The sequence below is a fragment of the Bubalus bubalis genome, chromosome 11 (genome assembly GCF_019923935.1).
Source record: "Bubalus bubalis isolate 160015118507 breed Murrah chromosome 11, NDDB_SH_1, whole genome shotgun sequence".
Taxonomy (NCBI): Eukaryota; Metazoa; Chordata; class Mammalia; order Artiodactyla; family Bovidae; genus Bubalus; species Bubalus bubalis.
The window spans coordinates 55,526,512-55,542,890 of record NC_059167.1 but is presented as its reverse complement, the minus strand read 5'-3'; the positions used below and the strand labels follow the sequence as shown (position 1 = coordinate 55,542,890).

At 46.4% G+C, this 16,379-nt stretch overlaps 1 protein-coding gene across 2 annotated transcripts in view; it reads right to left on the bottom strand.

Moving 5' to 3' along the window:
• TLN2 (talin 2) overlaps positions 1-15,966 on the bottom strand; it is a 502,016-nt gene extending 486,050 nt beyond the window's left edge. The window contains exon 1 of one of the 2 annotated variants that reach the window (XM_044925074.2): positions 15,930-15,966. The gene's annotated coding sequence lies outside the window, so the exon portion shown is untranslated. The remainder of the gene's footprint in view (positions 1-15,929) is intronic. The other variant, XM_044925075.2, reaches the window with a different exon arrangement.
• Between the last annotated feature and the right edge of the window lie 413 nt (positions 15,967-16,379).

The window sequence follows — 16,379 nt, the reverse complement described above, 5'->3', positions numbered from 1 at the left end:
TATGACTCATCTGAAAAGACCCTGATGCTGGGGAAGACTGAAGGTGGGAGGAGAAGGGGACGACAGAGGATGAGATGGCTGGATGGCATCACTGACTCAATGGACATGAGTCTGAGTAAACTCTGGGAGTTGGTGATGAACAGGGAAGCCTGACGTGCTGCAGTCCATGGGGTTGCAAAAAGTCAGACACGACTGAGCGACTGAACTGAAATGTACACAGCTCTTAGTAGGAAACAACTCTTACCAGCACCTTGATCTCCAACTTCTAGCTTCTGAAACTGAGACAGTAAATTTCTGCTGTTGAAGCCACTAGGCTGTGGCACGGTGATGAGGGGGCCTTAACAAACTCAATCTGTCAGGTTCCAACCCAAGAGCAAAGTGCCCTTCTCTGGCTCCTTCCATGAGGGACATTTGGCCACCTTATGCATCTCAGATTCCACAGGGCTTGTTCTCATATCTTCATCAGGTATATTCATAAAATTATATTTAGTCTACTTGTCAGTCAGGACCATCAGATACCCAGCTCTTGGGGGACAAGGCATCACAGTCTGGGACCTGTAGCAACTGTCAGAAACTCACAGCTCCAACACTTCTGGAAGTTCACCAGCCTGAGCGCAAGCAAGTGATTTTTCATTCTGATAAAATAGTGCAAACCCACCTTACATAGCCAATCAGACTCCCTTTTTTCTTCTATCAGCACCTATGGGCAGCTTTTCACTTCCAGTGGTCTGAGAGCTGGTAAGTTACCTTCAACATGAAGGCACCCAGAGACCCTAAACAAGAGGACCCATAAAAGCCCTCGGGACATGATCCTCTCAAACCGAACACAGCTTTCATTCTTGACTAAGTGGCAAAACACATTGGGAAATGCTCCCAAAGAAAATATACAGTCCTGCTAATATGCATTACACCCAGAACCCCACAAGATCACAGTCAGTAAGCAGAGGGAGTGTGGGACAGAGAAGAGCGGACTGGCCTGGTTGAAATGATTACGCAGCCTCAGGAAGAAGCCATGTCTGTCTAGAGTGCAAGGCTGGCAAGCATCACCCCTGCTGGGCAGATGTCCCCAAGGCCCTGGCTGATTTTACCCTCTTCATACCCTTCCTGGGCAACGTCTCCTAGAAGGCTCCCTTTGTTGTTCGGTGGCTCAGTCATGTCCAGCTCTTTGCAACCCCAAGGACTGCAGCACACCAGGCCTCCCTGTCCTTCACCATCTCCTGGAGTTTGCTCAAATTCATGTCCATTGAGTCGATAATGCCATCCAACCGTCTCATCCTCTGTCACCCCCTTGTTCTCCTGCCCTCAATTGTTCCCAGTATCAAGGTCTTTTCTAATGAGTTGGCTCTTGGCATCAGGTGGCCAAAGTAATGAAGCTTCAGCATCAGTCCTTCCAATGAATATTCAGGATTGATTTCCTTTAGGATTGACTGGTTTGATCTCCTTGCTGTCCAAGGGACTCTCAAGAGTCTTCTCCAGCACCACAGTTTGAAAGCATCAATTCTTTGGCACTCAGCCTTCTTTATGGTCCAACTCTCACATCCATACATGACTACTGGAAACAGTGTCCAGGTCCCACTCGCCAAGATCCCAAATCAAGGGGAGTCTGGGAACTAGCACAATCAGCATGCTTAAGGAGTTTTCTCAGTGATTTTTTTTTAATATTTATTTATGTATTTGGCCGTGCTGGGTCTTAGTTGCAGCCCTTGGCATCTCCAATCTCCACTGCACCATGCGAGATCTTTCAGTTGCAGTGTGTGGGATCTAGTTCCCTGACCAGGGATCAAACCCAGGTCCCCTGCACTGGGAGCACAGAGTCTTAGCCACTGGACCACCACGGAAGTCCCCACTGGTGATTATGATACATGCCTAGAGCCTAGAATCATAGTCATGAATTAAAGTGAGGGTTCACCTGGACATCCCAGAAAATGGAAGCTGTGGTGGTCAGGAGGGTGGGAATTCAGAGCCAGTTGTCCCAAGGGACCCCATCAGTCACATTCTCTGGGACTCAGTTCTGTCCCTGTCAAAGAGAAAGGCTGACCTAGAACCACTCAGGCACCCTTTTAAAAATAAATAAATAAATATAAAACACTGATAATAAAAATAAAGAGGTCCCACAAGACATCACTCTTTCTTCTTGGAAGTACTAGACTCAAGGGCTGTGTGGTGCACATCAGGCTGCCCGTGGCTGACATCTTACCCACAGGAAGAGCTCCTTCACCCCATGGGGAGGGCCCAGGAGTGACAGATGCTAAGCCCAATGTAGAGCCCTTCAAGGAGAAAATTAAGCCTCTTAAAGTGCCCTTGATGTAATCTCTCAAACCCAGGAATAAGCCATACTCTTCTTGGAAGATTTGCCATGCATGACCTCAGGCTACACTCAGGAAATATCTCCACTTAAATCAAACTAGGTCCTGGACACGGATGCCAAGCAATTAAATGGGCAGTCGTGAAGCATGCAAATAGAGAGAGAAGACAGGGCCTTGATTTAAACACACAAAGTCTGGAGGCTGAGAGAGTAGTGCAGAGGGAAGCATAGAACACTTCACCCATCTGCAGGAATTCACTCTGCGAGGGCCTCAAACACTGTGCGAGGAAAAAAGAGCCGTCTCTCCGTGTGGTCAAGTGGACTCTGGGGACGAGTGATGAACCAAGACAATTCACCAGAACATTGAGGTCAATGATAAACACTTAAGACAAGTGAACTTACGTCTTCAACCCAGCGGCAAGTTAGCAAGCAGACCACTTAAGAGCCCCTCTTCAGAGATAAAAGCGAGAGGCAGCCATTTGTCTCGGTCTAGCTGTCCTCAGCAGGTGCTTTCCACCACTAGACAAGTATTTAATAAGGACAGGCTTCATTCATTCAGTGCTTGGACTCCCTAAATCTCAGCACATGACCTAAGAAACACTGTCCCCCAGAGACACTGCTTTTCTACCTCAACACTACTCTCTTCCTTAACTCCAATCTGGAAAACAATAATTTTTCCTCACACAGGGCTAACTCTATAATCAACAAGTTTTCCTCACCAATTACTCACATTTTTTTTGTCGAATGAACCTATCTATGAAACAGAGACAGACTCACAAAGAACAGACTTGTAGCTGCCAAGTGGGAGATGGGGGTTGGGGGAGCGGGGGGAATGAACCGAAAGTCTGAGATTAGCAGATACAAACTAGTACAAAGAATGGGTATACAAAGTCCTACCACACAGCACAGGAAACTACAGTCAATATCCTAGGATAAACCATAATGGAAAAGGACATGGGAAAAAAAGGTGCGTGTGTATATAGATATATATATAAAACTGAATCACTTAAATGTATAGCAGAAATTAACACAACACTGTAAGTCAATTACATTTCAATAAAAAAATTTTGTTGTTGATGATCTACCATGTGCCAGATGTTGTTTGACTCTTGTGGACAGGGTGCCATGGATGGTTTCTCTCACGAGCTTACATTCTAGTGCCATGAGACAGGCATGCAATGAATCATGTATGTAATACAGGCAGACCTCATGTTACTGCACTTGGCTTTACTGAGCTTTGCAAATGCCACTATTTTTACAAACTGAATGTCTGTGGCGACCTTGTGTTGAGCAAGTCTATCAGGACCATCTTTCCAAAAAACATTTGCTCACTTCCTGTCTCTGCACCACATTTTGGTAATTCTCACAATATTTCAAACCTTTTCGATATAATTATATTTGTTAAGGTGATGTGTGATCATTGATCTTTGATGTAACAATTATAATTGTTTGGCAGGTACCATGAACTGCACCCAAATAAGATGACAAACTTAATAAATGTGTTCTGGCTGCTACGCCAACCAGTAGCTCCCCATCTCTCTCCTTCTCCTCCAGCTTCTCTATTTTCTGAGACACAATACTGAAATTAGGCCAATTAATAAGCCTACAAAAGCCTCTAAGTGTTCAAGTGAATGGAAGAGTCACACATCTCTCACTTTAAATCAGAAGCTTGAAATGATTAAGCTGAGTGAGGAAGGCGTGTCAAAAGCCCAGACAGGCCAAAAGCGAGGTCTCTTGAGCCAAACAGCCAAGCTGTGAATGAATGCAAAGGAAAAGTTCTTAGGGGAAATTGAAACTAATACTTCAGCGAATAGACAAATGATATGAAAGGGAAACAGCTTTATTGCTGACATGGAGAAAGTTTTATCAGTCTGGATAGAAGATCAAGCCAGCCACAACATTCCTTTCAGCCAAAGCCTAATTCAAAGCAAGGCCCTAACTCTCCTCCATTCCAGGAAGGCTGAGAGAGGTGAGGAAGCTGTAGGAGAAAAGCCTGAAGCTAGCAGAAATAGGTTAGCGAGGTTCAAGGAAAAAAGCTGTCTCCATAACATAAAAGTGCAAAGTGAGGCAGCAAGTACTGATGCCAAAACCTGCAACAAGATATCCAGAAGATCTAGCTAAAATCATTAATGAAGTCGGCTACACTAAACAACAGATTTTTCAATATAGATAAAACAGTCATACTAGAAGATATCATCTAAGACTTTCATAGCTAGAGAGGAGAAGTCAGTGCTTGGCTCTGCGAAGGACAGGTTGACTCTCTTTTTAGGGGCTAATGCAGAGGATGACTTGGAGTTGAAGCCAATAATCAGTTACCATTCTAAAAGTCCTAAAGCCCTTAAGAAAAAGACTCAAGCTATTCTGCCTGTGCTCTGTAAATGTATCAACAAAGCCTGAATTACAGCACACCCAGTTTACAACACAGCTTACTCAATATTTTAAGCCCACTGTTGAGACCTACTGCCCACAAAAAAAAAAAATTTCTTTTCAAATATTACTGCTCATTGACAATGCACCTGGTCATCCAAGAGCTCTGATGGAGACGTACAATGAGATGAATGTTTTTCATGTTTACATCCATTCTGTAGCCCATGGATCAAGGAGTCATTTCAACTATTAAGTCTTATTCTTTTAAGAATTGCATTTTATAAGGCTGCAGATGCCACAGACAGTGATTCCTCTTATAAATCTGGGCAAAACAAACTAAAAACCTTCTGGAAAGGATTCACCATTCTAAATACCATTAAGAACATTTATGATTCGTGGTAAGAGGTCAAAATAACAACATTAACAGGAATCTGGAGAAGCTGATTCCAACTCTCATGGATGACTTTGAGGGTTCAAGGTTTCAGTGGAGGAAGTAACTGCAGATGTGGTGGAAACAGCAAGAGAATTAGAATTTGAAGTGGAGCCTGAAGATGTGACTGAATTGCTTTGATTTCATGAGAAAACTTGAATGAATGAGGAACTGCTTCTTATGCATGAGCAAAGAAAGTGGTTTCCTGAGATGGCATCTGCTCCTTGTAAATATGCTGTAAAGGTTACTGAAATGACAACAAAGGATTCAGAATATGACATACACTCAGTTGAAAAAGCAGCAGCATGGTTTAAGAGAACTGACTCCAGTTCTGAAAGAAGCTCTACTCTGGGTAAAATGCTATCAAACAGCACTGCCTGCTACAGAAATCATTCATGAAAGGAAGAGTCAAGCAATGTGGCAAACTTCATTGTTGTCTTATTTTAAGATGTGGTCACAACCACCCCAACCTTCAGCCGTCACCTCCCAAATAGGTTAGCAGCCATCAACATCAAGGCAAGACCCTCCACCAGCCAAAAAAAAAAATATGACTTTCTGAAGACTCAGAAGATGGTTAGCCCTTTTTTGCAATAAAGTCATTTTTAATTAAGATATGCACATTGGTGTTTTTTAGATGCAACGCTACTGCACACTTAATAGACTATGAAAGTGAAAATGTCAGTAGCTCAGTCATGTCTGCCTCTTGGTGACCCCGTGGACTGCAGCCAAGCTCCTCTGTCAGAGAATTCTCCAGGCAAGAATACTGGAGTGGCTTGCCATTTCCTTCTCCATGGGATCTTCCCAACCCAGGGATCAACTCAGGTCTCCCACATTGCAGGCAGATTCTTTACCATCTGAGCCACCAGGGAAGCCTATTTACTATACTATACTATATACTACATGTAGCCTATATACTATAATAGACTATAGTATAGTATAAATATACTTTAGGAAACCAGAAACTGTGTATGACTCACTTTGATATTCACTTTATTGCAGTGGTCTGGGACGGAAGCTACACCATCTCCTAGGTATGCCTGTTATCAGGGGATACCACGTGATATGAAAACAAGGAAGAGGCTGAGAGCAGGGACCAGGGGGAGCTAGGAAGACCTCTATGGAGGCGATACTGGAACAGACTCCCAAGTCAAGTGACGTGTGAGAGAACAGCCCCCACCTTCAGAAGCCAGGAGGAGGAGATCCAGCAGCAGAGAAGGAGTTGGAACAGCCTGAGTGTAGGAGGAAAACCAGGTGAGGACCGTGGCGCAGAAGCCAAATGAAGACAGCCAAAGAGAGAGCTGGCGAGCTGGCTACCTGCTGCAGAGGCCACAGGCAATGACAACTAAGCGCTGGCCACCAGTACTTTCTGTGAAGGGATGGGACAGAAGCCAAATTGGTGGGTTCAAGACAGAATGAGAGAGGGAAATGGAACAGAATGTATGACAATTCTTTTGGAAGATACTGACTCCAAAGGAGAATAGAGGAATTGGGAGAACCGTCAACTGGGATATTGGGTTAAGAGTGTTGTGTTGGTGGTACTTTTCCCCTCAAGATGAGAGAGACTACAGTATGTTTCTCATGGAGATGATCCATCAGAGGAAGAAAGCTGATGGTGCAGAAGGGAAAGAAGATTCATGCATGAGTGAGAGACTTGCATGCCAAGAAGGAACAGGCTCCAGGGCTGTGTGGCTACAGTGCAGGTAGGCTAGCAGATTTAGCATGAGGAAATGATGAAACTACTTCCCAACTGCTTCCTTTTTCTCAGTGAAATAAGCCAAGTCATCAGCTGCCAGTGAGGTGGGGACAGAAATATAGTGGGCTCCGCAGTGCCAAGAGTCCATCTGGAGGTTTATGGTCATAAATAAAAAGTGAGACGATGCAGGATGGCTGGTTTTCTCCAGCCAGGTTCATCAGCCTGAGGCAGGAGCAGGGTGGACAGAGGATGGGGTTTTCCTAGGAAAGTAAGATGAAGGGAGAAACAGTCAAAGAAGTTGTGGGGTGTAGGCAAGCACCTTGGGGTGGCGGTTGAGGGTGGGGCATAGTGGGAAGAGATAATAAGGGTGATAGAGGATGAAGAAGTGCAAGGGTCACCAGGTCAGAGCCCCTTGGAGGGTGCAGGCTGGGTGCACTTGGGTAATAACAGGAATAAGGCGAAAGAGAAAAGGTGAGGGTCAGATGGGAATGCTTGTCAAGATTTTGATGGAGATACAGTTATTGGTAATGATAAGGTCTACACTTGCGATTGCAAGTTTAGTGGGTAATAAAATCAATTTAGCCGGTCATGACCAGCAATTTTTTTTAATGAGACAAAATAAAAAGTATGTGACTACATTACACCTAGTAAGGGTAAACACTGTTTGTGAAACCTGGTTCCGTTGTATGTATATTTGCATTGGGTCATCACATAAGATGTATTTCTCCTATAAATCGGGGTTTTAAAAAAAAAAACTCCCCCAGGACACCAGGGCAAGGTTTTCTCTATCATGACACTGCTTACGTTTTAGACCACGTAATTCTCTACGTATGTTGGGGGGGGGGCGGGTACTGGGGGAGTGCATTATACAGTGTTTGCCAACATCCCAGGCCTCCACTCACTGAATACCTGCCGCACTTCCGTGTCCCCTCAAGGTGTGACAGACAAAAATGTCTCTGCATGCCTGTATGCTCAGTTGCTCAGTTGTGTCCGACTCTTTGAGACACTATGGACTGTAGCCCACCAAGCTTCTTTGTCCATGGGATTTTCCCGGCAAAGAATACTGGAGTGGGTTGCCATTTCCTCCTCCAGGGAATCTTCCTGACCCAGGGATTGAACCCAAGTCTCCTGCGTCTCCCGCATTGGCAGACAGATTTTTCATCACTGAGCTACCCGGGAAGCCCTAAAATGTCTCTGCTGCTCCTGCTGCTGCTAAGTTGCTTCAGTCATGTCCAACTCTGTGCGACCCCATAGACGGCAGCCCACCAGCTCCCCAGCCCCTGGGATTCTCCAGGCAAGAATACTGCAGTGGGTTGCCATTTCCTTCTCCAATGCATGAAAGTGAAAAGTGAAAGTGAAGTCACTCAGTCGTGTCCAACTCTTCTCAACCCCATGGACTGCAGCCTACCAGGCTCCTTCACCCATGGGATTTTCCAGGCAAGAACACTGGAGTGGGTTGCCATTTCCTTCTCCAAAATGTCTCTAGACATTGCCAAATAGCCTCTGGGTGGCAAAACTGCTGAGAACCAGCAGTCTAAGAATAACTGTGGGAGGGATGGCTGAAGTAGACAGAATAAAGGATAACTAAAAGAGAGTTGGTCAAAGGACTGAGTTGGGTGGACAATCTATATAGATGCCCAAGTTACCAAAAATGTTGATCAGAGAAGGGACTGTGGTCCAGATGAACACCATCTTCAAAGAATGAGGCAAAGTGACCCTGAGGACTGTAGATGCATGTTCTCTACCCCAGCTACGTATTAGAATTACCTGGAGAACTTACCCATCAATGTCCTGGCCCCATCCAGACCAACTAACTCAACATCCCCAAGTGATCCCAACACGTGGCCAGGGTGGAGAACCTTACAGAAGGGGTCCACTCTCCAGGGGTGTATGATGAAAAACGAAAAAACAGGAACCAGAGACTAATAGGCTTCTCTGCTTTCCCATGAGAATCCACTACAGAATATTTAAAATAAACCTGAACTTTGACTTTCACTGTTGATTAACCACACATCCATGTATGAAACATCATTACATCCCCAAACACCTATATCGGATACAGACAACAGTTCAGTAAAGTAAGTCAAATAGTTCTTTTTCTCAGCTAGGTGAAACTGATAAAACTGAGTTAATTTGCCTCGCCTGGCATTGTAACTTCCATCCATGAAAGGGTAGAGCGCTGGCTGGACAAGAACACAAGAACACAACAGAACAAAACACAAGAAACTGTTCCCCTACACCAGTGGTTTGCAAAGTATGGTCCAGGACCAGGAAGATCAGTGTCATCTGCGAACTTGTTAAAAATGCAAATTATCAGGCCCTACCCAAGACTACCCTGGTGGCTCAGATGGTAAAGTGTCTGCCTGCAATGCAGGGGACCTGGGTTCAATCCCTGGGTTGGGAAGATCCCCTGGAGAAGGAAATGGCAACCCACTCCCGTACTCTTGTTTGGAAAATTCCATGGATGGAGGAGCCTGGTAGGCTACAGTCCATGGGGTCGCAAAGAGTCAGACACAACTGAGCGACTTCACTCACTTTACTCACTCACCCAAGACTTGCAGAATCTAAAACTGTGGCTCAACAAAATGGGTTTTAACAAGTCCTCCAGGTGATTCTGATGGTGAAGAATCACCATCTCCTGCGTGCAATGCAGGAGACCTGGGTTCAATCCCTGGTTTGGAAAGATCTCCTGGAGAAGGGAATGCTACCCACTCCAGTATCCTTGCCTAGATATATCCTTCCCACAGATGGGGAAGCCTGGTGGGCTATAGTCCATGGGGTCTTAAAGAGTCAGACATGACTGAGCAACTAACAGTTTCACTGCGCAGGGGATTCTGAGGCATTCACACCTGGAAACCACTGAATCTAACGCACGGCTTTTAAATTTGCAGCACAGCCCTGGCTTCCAAGTGGTTGAGATTCTGAGTGTCCCACCAGCATTCAGAGTCATGTGATATGTACTTTTTAAAATGTGAATGGCAGTTCCACTGCTTTTGAAAGTTTCACTTTTTTGATAGTAACTGCCAAGAACTCAAATACTATCAAATTTCAAAAAACACATCTAGAGGCAGAATTGAAAATGGTACACAGGTAGAGCAATCAGCTAAGCTAAGGATAGTGTGGATGGAGACCAGGATTCAAATGCCAGCAGAGTCATTTAGCAGCGATGCAGCAGCAGCAGCAGCAGCAGCTCTGGGCTTCCCTGGTGGCTCAGATGGTAAAGAATCTGCCTGCAATGCAGGAGATCCAGGTTCGATCCCTGGATCGGGAAGATGCCCTGGAGAGGAGAATGGCTACTCACTCCAGCATTCTTGTCTGGAGAATTCCACGGACAGAGGAGCCTGGCGGGCTATAATCCATGGGGTTGCAGAGTCTGACATGACTAAGCAACTAACACACTCATGTGTGTGTCTCTCTCTCTCTTAGGCTCAGGAAAACCAAGTTTGAGGACATGCTGCCTGTCTCCTGGAAGGCTCTCCAGTTGGCCAGAAGACCTCCCCTCTACCTTCAGAATGGGATCAAAGAAAGTCAAGGAAAAGGGTTTCACAAACTCTTATCATCACCCTCCTGGGAGACAAAGGTAAATAGCTCTTCTGGAAGCCAAGGCTTATACTGAAGGATTTCACTTAAAGTTGGGAAATCTCAGAATTTTAGAAGATAATTGAAAGTTTCCAAAGAGACAAGAGACTGCTGCAGAATGGATCAGGAAAAAAAAAAACAAAAAACAAAAACAGAATATTGCCCAGTTTTTGTTTCTAAAATGGTTCCAGACAAATTTCCTATTCATTAATCAAATAATTCTTTAAAATGTTTTCATATAAAAAAAGCCTGAATGTTTAGGCAAGTAAACCATTCAAGGTGTATAGGGAGCAAGTTAATCACCCCTCTGCCCCACAGCTAATTTTAAACAATATTAGGTTTTAATGTGTCCTTCCATATCTTTCTTCAAGGTCATACACATAGGGCTTCTTTTTTAAATCAGAAGTAGTATCATACCACATATGATATTTGGCAACTTGATTTTATTTACATATATCATAGACATCCTTCACATAATAATCTCTCTATATATGGATGAGAGGGTCCATATATATGGACCCTATATATTCATCCTACTGATGGAAACTCATAATGCTTCTAGCTTATTTACTGTAGTAATCTGGCAACAAACATCCTCACACACAGATCCCTACATGCTGTTTCTACTTCTGCAAGAAAGGATTCCAAATACGCGACTGCATACACAAATATACACATTCCAAATTTTCACTGAAACTGTCTGCTTTCCCACAAGGTTGTACCCATTCATACTCCCACCGAGAGTCTGAGGGCTGCCCCCAAGCCACCTAACAGAGGATGTTACCAACCTTTAAAACACACACTAACTGGATGAAAAGAAAACTAACAGTTCTTGGCTTTTTAATTTGCATTTCCCTGACCGTGATGTGTTATGAGAATCTTTTCACGTTTATGACCATTTGTATACCCCTTATCTTGAGAATTGCCTGTTCACATCCTTTGCATATCTTTGATCATGCTGTCCTTCAAGTACTATTTAATCTCATACTATTGCCCTCCTCCACCTCCCAATCTACAAGATGCATAAAGTATAAAAGATCATGCTCTAGGAACTGGGTGTGTGGGGTGAGGCCAGGAGATGTCTAAGTACACAATAAACCCTCAAAAACAATCAGAATAGCAGTGAATAGCAGACTTAGAAAATTTTGTTTGAGTGCAGCTAAAAGAGTAAAAGGGAAATACAAACATTCACTTCCTGTTCTACATATTCAGAACAACATCACTTTGGATGAAATTTAATTGTTGGTTAACGGAGAAATGAAACATTGTCCTAGCACTAACTCTAACGACCCACTGTGAAAGAGTGGCAAAAAAGCCCTCTTGATTCACAGCTCTGGGTGGTACATAAACAAAGGCTCTCAAAACCAAGTGACACCTGCCACTAAGCCACAGGCTTGGTCAACAGACAGGTGAAGTCTACGTTAAACATTTTGTTCTTTTCTTGTTTTATCTCCACTGCCATCCAAGATTTTTTTGCCTTTGAAGATTTCCTGCTTATTGAGGAAGGGAATTGAGGACAGCCTACAGGGGAGTTTGATAGAGTTCAGATTTCTTAACTCTTTTAACTTTAGGCAAAACATCTGGTTATAACCAGCATTTATCCCCATTATTTGTAATAGTTCTGTTTGGCTTATATTTTAACTAGTCTCCTTATTAAATATAAGAGTAATAGGATTAAAAAGTTCTGGGGGAAAGTACTGTAATTAAAAAGGCACCAGTTGGGTATATGTTAAGCTGTAATTCTGGTCCTGCTTATTAAGTTTTCCTTCTTGTCTTTAATTTTTTTTTTAACCCATAAAAATAACTTTGAATTACTTAACTCTTTTTTAGTACTTCCTGTATTGGCTAATTCACCACCTCAAACCTCCAAGAAAACATTATGACTCAAAAGTTCTGAAGTAGTAATGTCAGATATCACAAGTTTTAGACACTGTCCCAAGAGTCTGGGCATGCCACACACACACCACAACACACACACCACACAGTAACTTGACAGGCAATTCTCCAAAATGAATAAGCATTTCTAACCTCTTGAAGTTATAAAATCTTAATAGGAAAAAATTGCAGGAACTTTGATCAAGCCAAGAAGTTATAGTAAGAATCAGGCTGCTAAGTCACTTCAGTCATGGCTGACTCTGTGCGACCCCATAGATGGCAGCCCACCAGACTCCCCTGTCCCTAGGATTCTCCAGGCAAGAACACTGGAGTGGGTTGCCATTTCCTTCTCCAATGCATGAAAGTGAAAAGTGAAAGTGAAGTCGCTCAGTCGTGCCCGACTCTTAGAGACCCCATGGACTGCAGCCTACCAGGCTCTTCCGTCCATGGGATTTTCCAGGCAAGAGTATTGGAGTGGGGTGCCATCACCTTCTCTGAACAATCAGGCAAGAGGCAACAAAGCACAATTTGTAACACTTTGTTAAGAGAGGCATAAACAATATATATATTGAATGAAGATACAAGGGTTTATAATAAAACTTTTTTAATTTTTAATTTTAGCTTTATTGAGAATACTTCTTTTAGATTTTTATTATGTAATGTTTAGCACATGCACAAAAAATATGTGACATACATATAGTTATAAAGCACAATATTAAGATGAATAAATACATCTTTAGACTTTTTTTTGTCTGAGCAGTTGGTAAAAATTTAAATTGTTCACCACCTATAACCATCCTTAACTGCTCTTGGAAACAAATGATCTGCTGGTAACAGGGGGAGAAGGAATGGGGGAATCAGTATAATTTGAGCTATAAAAGAAACTAGACTAAAGCAACTAACACACACACACCTCTTTCTAAAACCTGACTTTGCTTAAAAATACTTTAGGGAATACTGTTTGAAAATCCCCAAACAAGTAGATTTAACAGTAGGTGAATTCAAAACCCATATAAATAAGCCTATGCCTATAAAGAATATCCCCAATAACTCAATGAACAGGGCCAAGTTTTAAAAGTGCACTTTCCCTTTGGAGGTAAAAGCACATCAATGCCAAAAACAGAACCTCTAATAATTCTTCAGTACTCCTTGATGACCTGAGTGGGCACAAAGGCAGAGAGAATCCAAGGACTTCCCCAATCTGAGGAGCCCTGTGTTTTCTGATTCAAGGTACCATTTCTAAGACTGGGAAGTTTACAAAAGGGATGGAGGCTTTCAGCAACTAATTTGATTCTCTCCTAAATTAATTACGCTAATTCTAGAAAAATGTATCTTAGGCTCAGGTGGTTCTCCACAGTTCTAGGGCCCAGTGAAAACAAAATTAGCATTTTTGCAGGTATCCCTCCTCTCTCAAGGTCATGTGTCGTCACATCCACGGCCCCTCCCGGGTTTTTGCATAGGTACCCCAAATCAGCCAACAAGGAAGATAAAATGTTGGAAATTCAATGCCTGACATTCTCACTGGATAGTATTTATTGAAGGGACAGACGTAAGAGCAGCCTAAATCCTGACAGCACAGGGCACATCTCTGAGATGAAAGCCTCCCCCCTCCCCCACATGCTCTCAGTGATCCCTTAAAGCCTTTCCAATGATGAAGCCCCAAAGTGCTGACATGACCTCAATACTATGGCATCATTTCTCTCGCCAAGGAAAAAGGCTGGCACGTTCCTGCCAGCGAACTGTAGGTCAGCCAATTCGCCCTTCCCCTGCCCCTTCACAAAGCAGAGATCACAATCTATCTCAAAAGTAAAGATTTCCCCACCGCCCCCCTCCCGAGAAGTCGCCAACTCCAAGCTCTGAAGAAAGGAGAATAGCGCTCAACCTGACGAATGTCACCACTCAGCACCCCGGGTTCTATCAGAAGCCAAAGTTCAGTGGTATTTAGAGCACCGAGCTGCTTGTAATTTATTATACCTGGGGGTCCAGTTCTCCAGAACACCCACCCCGCCCCGCTACTCTCGCGTCTTTAAATGCGTCTCGGACAACACCAACACTTTGGCTCATTTCCCTCTCTCATCGTCTAGAAATAGCCAGAGGTTAGTTTTCACCACGAGACAGGCATTCTGAATCAATCTCCTTTTCCCAAGTCACCTGGGTTCTTCACGGGCAGCAAAAATCCAAGTTTCCCCACGCATCCCGTGAAACCCCAACTTCTGGAAATGTCCCCCTGACCTCGCCTCCGCCAGCTGGCACCGCGGCGAGAGCCGAGCACGCAGCCGCGGGCGCTGCTGCTGTCGCGGCCGCAGCCAAAGAGGAGAGAGGAGGCTCGGGCTGGTCTTCCGCCACGGGGTCACCGCAAACCACGGACGATAACCGGGGCTCCTCCTCTACGCTGGGAGTGAGCTCCCGCGCTCTGATGGGCACCCAGGAGGGTCCTGGCGCCAGCAAGACGGTCCGCACCGGCGCCCGACCGGGAAAAGCGGTCAAGCGCACGGCTCCAGCGGAGCGCCCCGGCGGCCGCGGCCGCAGGAGAGGGGCGTGTTCCTTGCGCCTCGGAGCCCGACCGCCGCGTCTCGGCGGGACCGTGGACCGAGGCAGGCAGAGCACGCAGTCTCTGACGGCGGCTCTCGGCCCTCAACCCCGGCGGGCCGGCCTGGCGACGCGCTGCAGCCCGCGCGCCCTTGCGAGGACAGGCGCGGTGCGCGCCCTGTGGAGCCGCCTCCGTGCCGGCCTGGGCGCACAAACTTTCCCGGGGAAAACCGCTCCAGCCTCTCCTGCCGGGGCGCCGCGCTCTCCCCCCGGCTCACCAGCTGTTCGCCCACTCCCCTCGGTAGCCAAGACCCACTGAAAATATGGCGCCCTCGAACGTCGCTCCTCGGTCCCCTTGGGGAATCCCGAAATGCCGGTGTCCGGGACCCCCGGCTCCCAACGGGGGCGAAATTTCAGCTCCTGGGGCCAAGGAAAGAGAGGGCGCCCCTGGTCCAGCGCGAGGACAGCGGCGGCACTGAATCCCAACCCTCCCCTCGCTCTTGGTCCCCCAGCTTCCAGCAGTTTGCTAGTGGCGAGATTGCCAAGTAACAGAATCGTGGAATCTGCAGGTCTGAGAGTCCAGGACTGGGAAAGGAGCTCCGCACCGGCCGGCTGTCTTTGCCCGGAGCCCGGCCGCAGACTTGTTTGCAAAGTGGCGCTGGAGTCGGGGCGACCAGTGCTGGAACGAAGCCGCTCTGCCCGCGCCAACTCTCCCGGCGCGGGGGCCCGGCCGGGGCCGAGGGGACACTCCAGACAGGCGGGGCCGCTTTTCAAAGCCCAGTTACCGGAAACCCAGGGGGAGCCCCGCAGGGGACCAGCTGCCCACAGCTAGGAATCCGCTCTCGGGAGCCGGCTGTGAGGCTGTTTGCAAACCGCCGCGCTCGGGTCCAGTGCAGTGAAACATACATGTGCAATAGACAGGTGCATTAATTTCATTTTATTTTTATTTTCCTGCAAAAAGCTCCTTAGAACATCAAATCTGGGAGCTTTGCGAGGTTTTTTCTGCATTGGCATCACTCACGAGATGCAAAAGGAAGGGGAAAACCACCCACATTTTCCTTCTGTAAAGGGGAGGGAAAAGACACGAGAAATTCATGCAACGTGCATGCAGCTGGAGGAAGAGGAAAACCCGAGTGAGCCGTGCGCCTTACCGGGGGATGCATTTACTGTCTCATTGCAGAGCGCCTGCCTCGGAGTGCAGCCGGCGTCCCCCAGCGCGCCCAGCGACCGCTCCGCTCCCGCAGCCGCCCCAGCCGCTGCCGCCGCCGCTGGCTCCAGGCGCGGAACAAGAGCCGAGGGCGAGCGCGAGCGCACGGCCCGGGAGCGCCGGGAGGGCAGGAAGCGCGTCATCACTCGGGGACGACGCGGCCCCGCGCGGCTCGGGTTCGGCTGCTGCGCAGCACGGCACCGAGATTGGGCAGGCACGGGCTCCACCGGGCATCTCTTAGGTCTCTAGTCAGCCTTCCGGTGCTGGGAGATTTCGGGGGCAAAAAGGGGCGCCGGCCGAACTGTCGCAGACCTCGGGTCTGCTGTGTAAAAAGGAAGGGAATGCACCGTCTTGGGGAATGGGGCCCCTGGGTCCGCAGAGCGCTTCCCCCAAA